This window comes from Scyliorhinus torazame, unplaced genomic scaffold (assembly GCF_047496885.1).
Source record: "Scyliorhinus torazame isolate Kashiwa2021f unplaced genomic scaffold, sScyTor2.1 scaffold_333, whole genome shotgun sequence".
Taxonomy (NCBI): domain Eukaryota; kingdom Metazoa; phylum Chordata; class Chondrichthyes; order Carcharhiniformes; family Scyliorhinidae; genus Scyliorhinus; species Scyliorhinus torazame.
Window position 1 is genome coordinate 1 of NW_027308060.1, and position 12,628 is coordinate 12,628.

At 52.0% G+C, this 12,628-nt stretch overlaps 1 long non-coding RNA gene across 1 annotated transcript; it reads right to left on the reverse strand.

The window, feature by feature from the left end:
* Window positions 1-721: 721 nt before the first annotated feature.
* Window positions 722-12,593, reverse strand: LOC140406168 (uncharacterized). Its single transcript, XR_011939065.1, has 3 exons — window positions 12,491-12,593; window positions 9,159-9,265; window positions 722-837 (listed from the first exon to the last, which is right to left on the reverse strand). It is a non-coding gene; the product is annotated as an uncharacterized lncRNA (long non-coding RNA).
* Window positions 12,594-12,628: the final 35 nt, after the last annotated feature.

Consider the following 12,628-nt stretch of genomic DNA (forward strand, 5'->3'; position numbering starts at 1 on the left):
AGCAGAAAGGGCACCTGGCTTTAAAGTCACCCACTAAATACAAAAAATGCTGGTGATATGAACAACACCATTGTGGTGACTCCATGTAGCATATGAAAAGCCCAAAGGAGAAGCACTCCTGAAAGGTCTGGCTCTAATCTCCAACCTAGACTCCCCAACCAGCAGACATACTCTCTCTCTACCTACAAGTTCCCCTCAATATCTTGAAATCACCCTTCCACAGAAAATAAACTCAAACATTTCTTGAAATTTAACACTGGTAAATTATGCTGCATCTTCTTCAAGGCTAATATAACTTTCCTACGGTGTGGTTCCCAGGACTGCTCACAATAATTCCAGCTGTGGTCTAACCAGGGCTTTGTATAATTGAAGACACCCTCATTCCTATGTTCTATTCCTAAGTTCTATTCCTCTAAATATAAAGAGCAACATTCCTTTGGCCTTTTTGATGATTTCCATACGTATTCATGACATTTAATGATCTGTGCACCTGGAACCACTCCATCACCTGTTATTGGATCCTATTGTACACTAGAAACCTAGCCCTGTATTGGCAGGTGTCCATGGCATGGTCTCTCCTAAATCTGTGTCAAACGTTTTAAAAAATGATTGCTTTTGCCATTACCTTGGGAGGCAAGTTAAAGTACAAAGTAAAGTTGCTGTTGTATTTAGCTTCTTCCCACCATTACAAAGTGAACAGTTTAATTATCTAGAGGTGAAAAATGCCGATACCTGCTCAAGCTCTGCCTTGGTGTGTGAAATTTCATCTATTAGTCTGAAGCGTTGAACAAATGGTACTGTGTTTCCAAACTCTATCTTATTCAAATCCAAACTATTCTATTTGACAGGGCGAAAAATTACATGTCAGTAATCTGGGAATAAAACAAATGCACAAATCATAACAACAATCACAATCGACTCACTCCCCATTTTGCTAATGCTGCCAGACACAATGCTTGGAAGAGTAATGAAATCCTATTATAGATTTTCCTGAAGAACAATACAGAAAGCAACACGGTAGAATAGGCTGAGCTGGAATCAGGAGTTCAGACTGATTTCAGAAAGCTTGTTGATGATATCCAGCACGACTGTTTAAAGTTTGCAGGCTGTGGGAGAAGATACAGACTACGGAAGTAGTGATCCATGAGAGAGTGAGGAAACCACCACGTAAGACAACCTTTTGGGAAACTTTTCACTCAGGTCAAGGGAGCAGCAGGACCCCTGGTCTGAGTTTTTTTTTCACTCAAAGGCAGAGTTGGGACTTCCGGTGGAGACATGCAAGAGAGAAATCACACATGAAGTGGCTCCTGTCAGAGAACCTTATTTAGACAATTTTCACCCAAATCTAGTAGGAAATTTGTGCTCCAAGTTTGTTTTTATTGAAGGGCTAAGTATCCCACATAAAGAGGATGCCCAACAGATACAGGACCAGGCAGCAGAAAAAGAAACAACTAGCATCAAATTTCGAAGATTTGACAGACCGGTCTGGAATAAAATGGCGGAAACTTCTGCGGTAACACTCCCCACTAACGGTTGAGAGAACTTGAGGGTGGTTGGATTGCCAGAGGGTCTAGAGGGTCCGAGCCCGACGAAGTTCACGTTGCAGTTATTTTGGGAGATGGTGGGGGAGGAAGAAATGGCTACCTCTCCCAAGCTGGGTCATGCTCACGGGTCGTTGAGGCAGAAGCCTCGCTCAGGTGAACCACCACGTGTGATCATTACAGGACAAAGAAAGAGTTTTACAGTGGGCAAAGGATGATTATGATTGCAGATGGGAAGGCCATGAAGGGGGGCTTTTTATGAGCATGGAGAGAAGGCCAGTCACCTGTTAGCACACCAGCTAAGGCGACAGGTGGCTTCTTGGGAAATAGTGCAGATGAAGAACTCCGATGGCAGGTTGGTCTCAGTCCCAGTGAACATTAATGAGTTTTTTTTTTAAAACTGTAACAAGTCGGAGCCCCCAAAGGACGGGTTGTCAATATTGGAGTTTTTGGATGGTTTGTCCATCCCATTGGTGGAGCAGGAGAGAAGGGAGGAACTGGAGCCCCTTCTGACCTTAAGAGGAGGTGATGAAATGTATGGGTCTGATGTAGTCGGGTAAGGTACCAGGGCCGGATGGATTCCCGATCGAATTTTACAAGACAGTTGGCCCCGTTGCTGTTAGAAATGTTTCAGGATTTGATGTCTCGGGGTGCGCTGCCGGCCACATTGGAGCAGGTGTAGATTCCTTGATCTTGAAGAAAATTTAAAGTACCAAATTCATTTTTTCGAATTAAGGGGCAATTTAGCATGGTCAATCCACCTACCCTGCACATCTTTTGGGTTGTGAGGTGGAACCCCCGCAAACACAGAGAGAATGTGCAAACTCCACACAGATAGTGACCCAGAGCCGGGATCGAATCTGGGACCTCGGTGCCGTGAGGCAGCAGTGCTAACCACTGCACCACCGTGCTGCCCAGATCTTGAAGAAAGATAAGGAAGAGTGGCACGATGGCGCAGTGGTTAACACCAGTGCCTCACGGCGCTGAGGACCTGCTTTCGGTCCCGGCCCCAGGTCATTGTCTGTGTGGAGTTTTCACATTCTCCCAGTGTCTGTGTGAGTCTCACTCCCACAGCCCAAAGATGTGCAGGTTAGGTGGATTCACCCTGCTAAATATCCCCTTAACTGGAAAAAAATAATTGGGTATTCTAAATTTAAAAAAAAGAAAGATAAGGATCTGGCAGAGTGAGGGTCGTATCGCCCTATTTTGTTACTGAATGCTGATGCGAAGTTGTTGGCCAAGGTCTTGGCTATGTGCCTAAAGGAGCAGTTGGAGTTTATTAAGGGTAGGCAGTTATTGGCCAGTGTTCAGAGACTGCGTAATGTTGCTTTGTCCCCCTCTCCAGCCCCTGAGCCAGAGGTGATTATTTCATTGGATGTGGAAAAGGCGTTTGATAGGGTGGAGTGGGGTTATTTGTTCGAGTTCCTTGGGAGATTTGGCTTTAGGCCTAGATTTATAGCTTGGATCCAGCTGTTTTATTGGGGCCGCACCGCAAGCATTCATATCAGTGCTTTGAGTTTGAAGTTTTCCACCTGATGAGAAGCACAAGACAGGGATGTCCATTGTCCCTGCTATGGTTTGTCTTAGCAATTGAGCCTCTGGCCATGGCGCTGAGGTCATCCACAAAGTGGAGGGGGATGGAGAGAGGAGGGGTCGGAGCATAAGATATCATTGTATACGGATGATTTGTTGTTGTATGCGAGGGACCCTCCCATCAGTGCAGAGGAGATAATGAAGCTGCTCGGGAGGTTTGGCTCCTTCTCAGGATATAAATTCAACTTGGGCAAAAGTGACTACTTTCTGGTGAATTTCCCAATAAGGGAGACGATACAAAGAACAAAGAACAAAGAAATGTACAGCACAGGAACAGGCCCTTCGGCCCTCCAAGCCCGTGCCGACCATACTGCCCGACTAAACTACAATCTTCTACACTTCCTGGGTCCGTATCCTTCTATTCCCATCCTATTCATATATTTGTCAAGATGCCCCTTAAATGTCCCTATCGTCCCTGCCTCCACTACCTCCTCCGGTAGTGAGTTCCAGGCACCCACTACCCTCTGCGTAAAAAACTTGCCTCGTACATCTACTCTAAACTTTGCCCCTCTCACCTTAAACCTATGCCCCCTAGTAATTGACCCCTCTACCCTGGGGAAAAGCCTCTGACTATCCACTCTGTCTATGCCCCTCATAATTTTGTATACCTCTATCAGGTCGCCCCTCAACCTCCTTCGTTCCAGTGAGAACAAACCGAGTTTATTCAATCGCTCCTCATAGCTTATGCCCTCCATACCAGGCAACATTCTGGTAAATCTCTTCTGCACCCTCTCTAAAGCCTCCACATCCTTCTGGTAGTGTGGCGACCAGAATTGAACACTATACTCCAAGTGTGGCCTAACTAAGGTTCTATACAGCTGCAACATGACTTGCCAATTCTTATACTCAATGCCCCGGCCAATGAAGGCAAGCATGCCGTATGCCTTCTTGACTACCTTCTCCACCTGTGTAGCCCCTTTCAGTGATCTGTGGACCTGTACTCCTAGATCTCTTTGACTTTCAATACTCTTGAGGGTTCTACCATTCACTGTATATTCCCTACCTGCATTAGCCCTTCCAAAGTGCATTACCTCACATTTGTCCAGGTTAAACTCCATCTGCCATCTCTCCGCCCAAGTCTCCAGACAATCTAAATCCTGCTGTATCCTCAGACAGTCCTCATCGCTATCCGCAATTCCACCAACCTTTGTGTCGTCTGCAAACTTACTAATCAGACCAGTTACATTTTCCTCCAAATCATTTATATATACTACAAAGAGCAAAGGTCCCAGCACTGATCCCTGTGGAACACCACTGGTCACAGCCCTCCAATTAGAAAAGCATCCCTCCATTGCTACCCTCTGCCTTCTATGGCCTAGCCAGTTCTGTATCCACCTTGCCAGTTCACCCCTGATCCCGTGTGACTTCACCTTTTGTACTAGTCTACCATGAGGGACCTTGTCAAAGGCCTTACTGAAGTCCATATAGACAACATCTACTGCCCTACCTGCATCAATCATCTTAGTGACCTCCTCGAAAAACTCTATCAAGTTAGTGAGACACGACCTCCCCTTCACAAAACCGTGCTGCCTCTCACTAATACGTCCATTTGCTTCCAAATGGGAGTAGATCCTGTCTCGAAGAATTCTCTCCAGTAATTTCCCTACCACTGAAGTAAGGCTCACCGGCCTGTAGTTCCCGGGATTATCCCTGCCACCCTTCTTAAACAGAGGAACAACATTGGCTATTCTCCAGTCCTCCGGGACATCCCCTGAAGACAGCGAGGATCCAAAGATTTCTGTCAAGGCCTCAGCAATTTCCTCTCCAGCCTCCTTCAGTATTCTGGGGTAGATCCCATCCGGCCCTGGGGACTTATCTACCTTAATATTTTTTAAGACACCCAACACCTCGTCTTTTTGGATCACAATGTGACCCAGGCTATCTACACCCCCTTCTCCAGACTCAACATCTACCAATTCCTTCTCTTTGGTGAATACTGATGCAAAGTATTCATTTAGTACCTCGCCCATTTCCTCTGGCTCCACACATAGATTCCCTTGCCTATCCTTCAGTGGGCCAACCCTTTCCCTGGCTACCCTCTTGCTTTTTATGTAAGTGTAAAAAGCCTTGGGATTTTCCTTAACCCTATTTGCCAATGACTTTTCATGACCCCTTCTAGCCCTCCTGACTCCCTGCTTAAGTTCCTTCCTACTTTCCTTATATGCCACACAGGCTTCGTCTGTTCCCAGCCTTTTAGCCCTGACAAATGCCTCCTTTTTCTTTTTGACGAGGCCTACAATATCATTCGTCATCCAAGGTTCCCGAAAATTGCCGTATTTGTCTTTCTTCCTCACAGGAACATGCCTGTCCTGTATTCCTATCAACTGACACTTGAAAGCCTCCCACATGTCAGATGTTGATTTGCCCTCAAACATCCGCCCCCAATCTATGCTCTTCAGTTCCCGCCTAATATTGTTATAATTAGCCTTCCCCCAATTTAGCACATTCATCCTCGGACCACTCTTATCCTTGTCCACCAGTACTTTAAAACTTACTGAATTGTGGTCACTGTTACCGAAATGCTCCCCTACTGAAACATCTACCACCTGGCCGGGCTCATTCCCCAATACCAGGTCCAGTACCGCCTCTTCCCTAGTTGGACTGTTTACATATTGTTTTAAGAAGCCCTCCTGGATGCTCCTTACAAACTCTGCCCCGTCTAAGCCCCTGGCACTAAGTGAGTCCCAGTCAATATTGGGGAAGTTGAAGTCTCCCATCACCACAACCCTGTTGTTTTTACTCTTTTCCAAAATCTGTCTACCTATCTGCTCCTCTATCTCCCGCTGGCTGTTGGGAGGCCTGTAGTATACCCCCAACATTGTGACTGCACCCTTCTTATTCCTGATCTCTACCCATATAGCCTCACTGCCCTCTGAGGTGTCCTCTCGCTGTATAGCTGTGATACTCTCCTGAACAAGTAGCGCAACTCCGCCTCCCCTTTTACATCCCCCTCTATCCCGCCTGAAACATCTAAAACCTGGAACGTTTAGCTGCCAATCCTGCCCTTCCCTCAACCAGGTCTCTGTAATGGCAACAACATCATAGTTCCAAGTAGTAATCCAAGCTCTAAGTTCATCTGGGGAGGTTGCCATCTCGCCTGGACAGGTCCAGCTTTAGTTATCTGGGAATCCGGATGACCCACGAATGGGCCTCACTCCAATCCTGGGGACCTGGTCAAGATGGTGAAGGCTGACCTGAAGAGGTGGGAAAACCTCCTGCTGACATTGACGGGTAGGGTGCAGTCGGTAAAAATGAACATCCTCCCTCCTTCCAATTTTCCTCCCTAAATCTTTGTAAAACGTCGTCATCTTTTATTCGGGTGGGTAAGACACCACGGATTCTAGGTGTTCTTACAAAGGGATAGGCAGTCGAGCGGTCTGGTGTTGCCCAATCTATTGTTTTATGATTGGGCAGCGAATATTGATAGGATACAGGGGGACGGAGGGAGGTGTCTGCAGAGGCTCGAATTTGAGAGCCTTTTTTATGGTCCTCGGCCATTCTCTCCGGTTAGGGCAGCACGGTAGCACAGTGGTTAGCATGGTTGCTTCACAGCGCCAGGGTCCCAGGTTCGATTCCTGGCTTGGATCCTGAAACATGTGCTGTTAGGTGAATTGGATATTCTGAATTCTCCCTCTGTGTACCCGAAGGTGCCAGAGTGTGGCGACTAGGGGCTTTTCACAGTAACTTCATTGCAGTGTTAATGTAAGCCTACTTGTGACAATAAAGATTATTATTATATTAAATGGACTTCCAGTCAGGTGGTGGTAGCCATCTTGAGAATATGGAGACAGTTTAGGCAGCAATTTTAAGAATCATCGTTTGAGAATCAGTTTTCTCCGGTGACCTTGGACTCTTGTTTGGGACATGGAGGGAAGAGAGGTTGGAGATTTGTTTATAGATGGGAAGTTCACTGATTTTGAGGAACAGGTGGGCAAGTACCAGCTTTCGAGAGCTAACCTGTTTTGGTTTAATCAAGTACGAGCCTTTGCACACAAGACTTCTTCCTTCCCCTTGGCATCTCCGCCCTAGTTGATGGATAGGGTCATTTTGGTGGTAGATGTAGGGGAAGGGAAGATGTCAGACAATTCTAGTCGGCTCGTATCGGGGGGGGGGGCTCTACATAGAGTCAATGCCATTCCTCATGCACTAGGCTCGGCCCGATTCAGTTTAAAATGGTTCATGAAAATGAAATGAAATGAAAATCGCTTATTGTCACAAGTAGGCTTCAAATGAAGTTACTGTGAAAAGCCCCTAGTCGCCACATTCCGGCGCCTGTTCGGGGAGGCTGTTACGGGAATCGAACCGTGCTGCTGGCCTGCCTTGGTCTGCTTTCAAAGCCAGCGATTTAGCTTCATAGGGCACATCTGTCCAGGACACGCATGAGTGGGTTCTTTTCGAAGGTAGATGATAGGTGTAAATGGTGTTCAAGGGGTCCAGTGCACCATACACACATGTTTTGGTCTTGTTTCTAAGCTTATGAGCTTTTGGGTCTCCTTCTTCACACCATGTCGGGAATTCTAAGAGTTGAGTTGGAGCCTTGCCCTTTCGTGGCTATCTTTGGGGTTTCAGATTAACCAGAGCAGACGGGTACGAAGGCAGATGCTTTGGCCTTCACTTCACTAATAGCCCGAAGGCAAATGCTGTTTGGACGGGAGTCTTCAGTCCCGCCAATGCCTTGGCATGGTTAAGTGACCTGATGAAGTTCTTACATTTAAAAAAAATTAAGTATATCCTGAGAGGGTCAATGGAAGGGTTCTATCTGAGGTGGCAGCCATTAAATTTCTACTTCAGGGAGCTGGTCACTGTCAGATGTTAGGCAGGGGGATTGATTTTTGTTAATTTTGGGTTTGGTTTTGGGGGGGTGGGGGAGGGTTGAAATATTGTAATCATTGTTTGAATATGGTTGTGAAGATGTTATAATGGAAAAACTTTTCTTACTAAACATGTTTTAAAAAAGAGGCAGAACTACTCCAACTGACCTCATCATCCAGAGCAAGGGGAGAATTGATTATTGGTCTCATTCTGGATCGCTAAGGAGCACAATTTAGTGGAAGTGTGTGTGTGTTTCGGCACCAGAGAACAGGAAAGGGCCTGTAAAATGCAGCTTCTTTTAAAATTCACCAGCTTTCCACATCAAGGCTGACCTGATGACAAGATTGATGGCTGATCACAGTCAGGCAGACAATGGAGAGTAATAAAAACAAAATGCTTCAGATGCTGGAAATCTGAAATAAAACAGAAATTGCTGGATATACTCAGCAGGTAGCATTTGCAGAAAGAGAAACAGAGTTAACATTGAATCCACACTGGAGGGGGATTTCTACAAATAGCTTCAGTACTCATGTCAGCTATGGCACTACGGCTTGGCACTCTTGTCTCTGTGACAGAAAGTAGCGGGTTCAACTGTTGAAGCACATAATCTGGCTGACAGTGCATTACTGAAGGGGTACTCCAGTGTTGTCTTTCTGATGAGATGTTTAACTGCAACCCTCTCAGGTGTATTTCAAAGTGCCCATTGCACTATTGTGAAGAGGAGCAGGGGAGCTCTCCTTGGTGTCGTGGCTAATATTTATCTCTCAGTCAACATTACAAAAACATGACCACAATGCTGTTTGTGAGAGTATGCAGTGCAAATTGAACACTCCATTTTCTGCACTACAACAGTGACTACACTTCAAAAGTACTTAATTGGCCATGAAGCACTTTGGGCCAATGCAGTTGTGAAAGGAGCTATATAAATGAAAGTCTTTCTTTCTTTAGGGGTTTGGGTACACTCATTTAGTCTGCTAATCCTCAAATATATCTGTGTCAACCTAACCAAGCGTTAGATGGAGTTGAGCGGGAGTCTTCCTCATAGGAACAGTCATTGAAGGGACAGCAAATTAACTGGATTCAAGAATTAAGAACAGCCGCAAAAGCAAGCAGGACTGAGGAAACAACTGTAATTTTAAAGGGAAAATGTAAGTGTATCAATTTTGAAAGGTGCAAGAGGCATAAACTCTTCCAAGGCTGAGATAGAAATACCTGTGTCAACAATCCTTTTCTCAGGCATTTCTTTAGGAAACTGGCTGCTGGGTTTGCTGCTCCTGGCTCCCATGGGTTTGCAGACTCCATTCTCACTTGCAGATGGGCTGAAAAAGAAATATTGCAGAAAAAAAAAAATCTGAGAGTTCAGCAGAGATCAGTGATTCGGTGCTGTGGCTTCTAAAACAGGAGTCTAGGGAAAAGGGTTTCCTGTAATCAGTCACTTGTACAAGCCCAAATATCTCACTCAGGTCAACATCCTGAATCCAGGGCTAGGAGGGCCTATACTCTTTTAGAAGAATGAGTGGTGATCTTATTGAGACATACAAGATTATGAGGGAGCTTGACATGGTAGATGGTGAGAGGAGGTTTCCCTTTGGGGGGTTCTAGAATTTGGGGCACAATTTCAAAATAAAGGGTCCCCTATTTAAGATGGAAAGGAGGAGAAATTCCTCCTCTCAGAGGGTCGTCAGTCTATGGATTCTCTTCGCCAGCAAGCAGCAGAGGCTAGGTCATTGAATATAGTCAAGGCTAAATTACATAGTTCTTGGAACAAGGGAGTCAATGGATATGGAGAAAAGTGCAACTAAGGCTACAAGGGAGAGGGTGACTGGAGGGAGGGGGAGGGGGGCGACTGGAGGGAGAGGGGTGGGGGCGACTGGAGGGAGAGGGGTGGGGGCGACTGGAGGGAGAGGGGTGGGGGCGACTGGAGGGAGAGGGGTGGGGGCGACTGGAGGGAGAGGGGTGGGGGCGACTGGAGGGAGAGGGGTGGGGGCGACTGGAGGGAGAGGGGTGGGGGCGACTGGAGGGAGAGGGGTGGGGGCGACTGGAGGGAGAGGGGTGGGGGCGACTGGAGGGAGAGGGGTGGGGGCGACTGGAGGGAGAGGGGTGGGGGCGACTGGAGGGAGAGGGGTGGGGGCGACTGGAGGGAGAGGGGTGGGGGCGACTGGAGGGAGAGGGGTGGGGGCGACTGGAGGGAGAGGGGTGGGGGCGACTGGAGGGAGAGGGGTGGGGGCGACTGGAGGGAGAGGGGTGGGGGCGACTGGAGGGAGAGGGGTGGGGGCGACTGGAGGGAGAGGGGTGGGGGCGACTGGAGGGAGAGGGGTGGGGGCGACTGGAGGGAGAGGGGTGGGGGCGACTGGAGGGAGAGGGGTGGGGGCGACTGGAGGGAGAGGGGTGGGGGCGACTGGAGGGAGAGGGGTGGGGGCGACTGGAGGGAGAGGGGTGGGGGCGACTGGAGGGAGAGGGGTGGGGGCGACTGGAGGGAGAGGGGTGGGGGCGACTGGAGGGAGAGGGGTGGGGGCGACTGGAGGGAGAGGGGTGGGGGCGACTGGAGGGAGAGGGGTGGGGGCGACTGGAGGGAGAGGGGTGGGGGCGACTGGAGGGAGAGGGGTGGGGGCGACTGGAGGGAGAGGGGTGGGGGCGACTGGAGGGAGAGGGGTGGGGGCGACTGGAGGGAGAGGGGTGGGGGCGACTGGAGGGAGAGGGGTGGGGGCGACTGGAGGGAGAGGGGTGGGGGCGACTGGAGGGAGAGGGGTGGGGGCGACTGGAGGGAGAGGGGTGGGGGCGACTGGAGGGAGAGGGGTGGGGGCGACTGGAGGGAGAGGGGTGGGGGCGACTGGAGGGAGAGGGGTGGGGGCGACTGGAGGGAGAGGGGTGGGGGCGACTGGAGGGAGAGGGGTGGGGGCGACTGGAGGGAGAGGGGTGGGGGCGACTGGAGGGAGAGGGGTGGGGGCGACTGGAGGGAGAGGGGTGGGGGCGACTGGAGGGAGAGGGGTGGGGGCGACTGGAGGGAGAGGGGTGGGGGCGACTGGAGGGAGAGGGGTGGGGGCGACTGGAGGGAGAGGGGTGGGGGCGACTGGAGGGAGAGGGGTGGGGGCGACTGGAGGGAGAGGGGTGGGGGCGACTGGAGGGAGAGGGGTGGGGGCGACTGGAGGGAGAGGGGTGGGGGCGACTGGAGGGAGAGGGGTGGGGGCGACTGGAGGGAGAGGGGTGGGGGCGACTGGAGGGAGAGGGGTGGGGGCGACTGGAGGGAGAGGGGTGGGGGCGACTGGAGGGAGAGGGGTGGGGGCGACTGGAGGGAGAGGGGTGGGGGCGACTGGAGGGAGAGGGGTGGGGGCGACTGGAGGGAGAGGGGTGGGGGCGACTGGAGGGAGAGGGGTGGGGGCGACTGGAGGGAGAGGGGTGGGGGCGACTGGAGGGAGAGGGGTGGGGGCGACTGGAGGGAGAGGGGTGGGGGCGACTGGAGGGAGAGGGGTGGGGGCGACTGGAGGGAGAGGGGTGGGGGCGACTGGAGGGAGAGGGGTGGGGGCGACTGGAGGGAGAGGGGTGGGGGCGACTGGAGGGAGAGGGGTGGGGGCGACTGGAGGGAGAGGGGTGGGGGCGACTGGAGGGAGAGGGGTGGGGGCGACTGGAGGGAGAGGGGTGGGGGCGACTGGAGGGAGAGGGGTGGGGGCGACTGGAGGGAGAGGGGTGGGGGCGACTGGAGGGAGAGGGGTGGGGGCGACTGGAGGGAGAGGGGTGGGGGCGACTGGAGGGAGAGGGGTGGGGGCGACTGGAGGGAGAGGGGTGGGGGCGACTGGAGGGAGAGGGGTGGGGGCGACTGGAGGGAGAGGGGTGGGTGCGACTGGAGGGAGAGGGGTGGGTGCGACTGGAGGGAGAGGGGTGGGTGCGACTGGAGGGAGAGGGGTGGGTGCGACTGGAGGGAGAGGGGTGGGTGCGACTGGAGGGAGAGGGGTGGGTGCGACTGGAGGGAGAGGGGTGGGTGCGACTGGAGGGAGAGGGGTGGGTGCGACTGGAGGGAGAGGGGGGACTGGAGGTGGGGGGGGGGACTGGAGGTGGGGGACTGGAGGTGGGGGGGGGGACTGGAGGTGGGGGGGGTGACTGGAGGTGGGGGGGGGGTGACTGGAGGTGGGGGGGGGTGACTGGAGGTGGGGGGGGTGTGACTGGAGGTGGGGGGGGTGACTGGAGGTGGGGGGGGGTGACTGGAGGTGGGGGGGGGTGACTGGAGGTGGGGGGGGGTGACTGGAGGTGGGGGGGGTGACTGGAGGTGGGGGGGGGGGTGACTGGAGGTGGGGGGGGGTGACTGGAGGTGGGGGGGGGGTGTGACTGGAGGTGTGGGGGGGGGTGACTGGAGGTGGGGGGGGACTGGAGGTGGGGGGGGGTGACTGGAGGTGGGGGGGGTGACTGGAGGTGGGGGTGGGACTGGAGGTGGGGGGGTGACTGGAGGGTCGATGGGTGACTGGAAGGGTCGGGGGTGATTAGTTTCGGGGTGACGGTTAGTATTTTGGGGCTGTCAATCTCAATGAGTTCCCGCTCCGACCGTTACTCACCGCCCGCGCGCGCTCCACCTTCACTCCGCGGTGCGCACCGTGACGCAATTTGTTGTCGTGGGTGCTGACTGATGACGTCTGTCACGTCTCGCCATATTGGTGAGGACAGGAGACGCTGACGTACTGGACTTGCCCGGG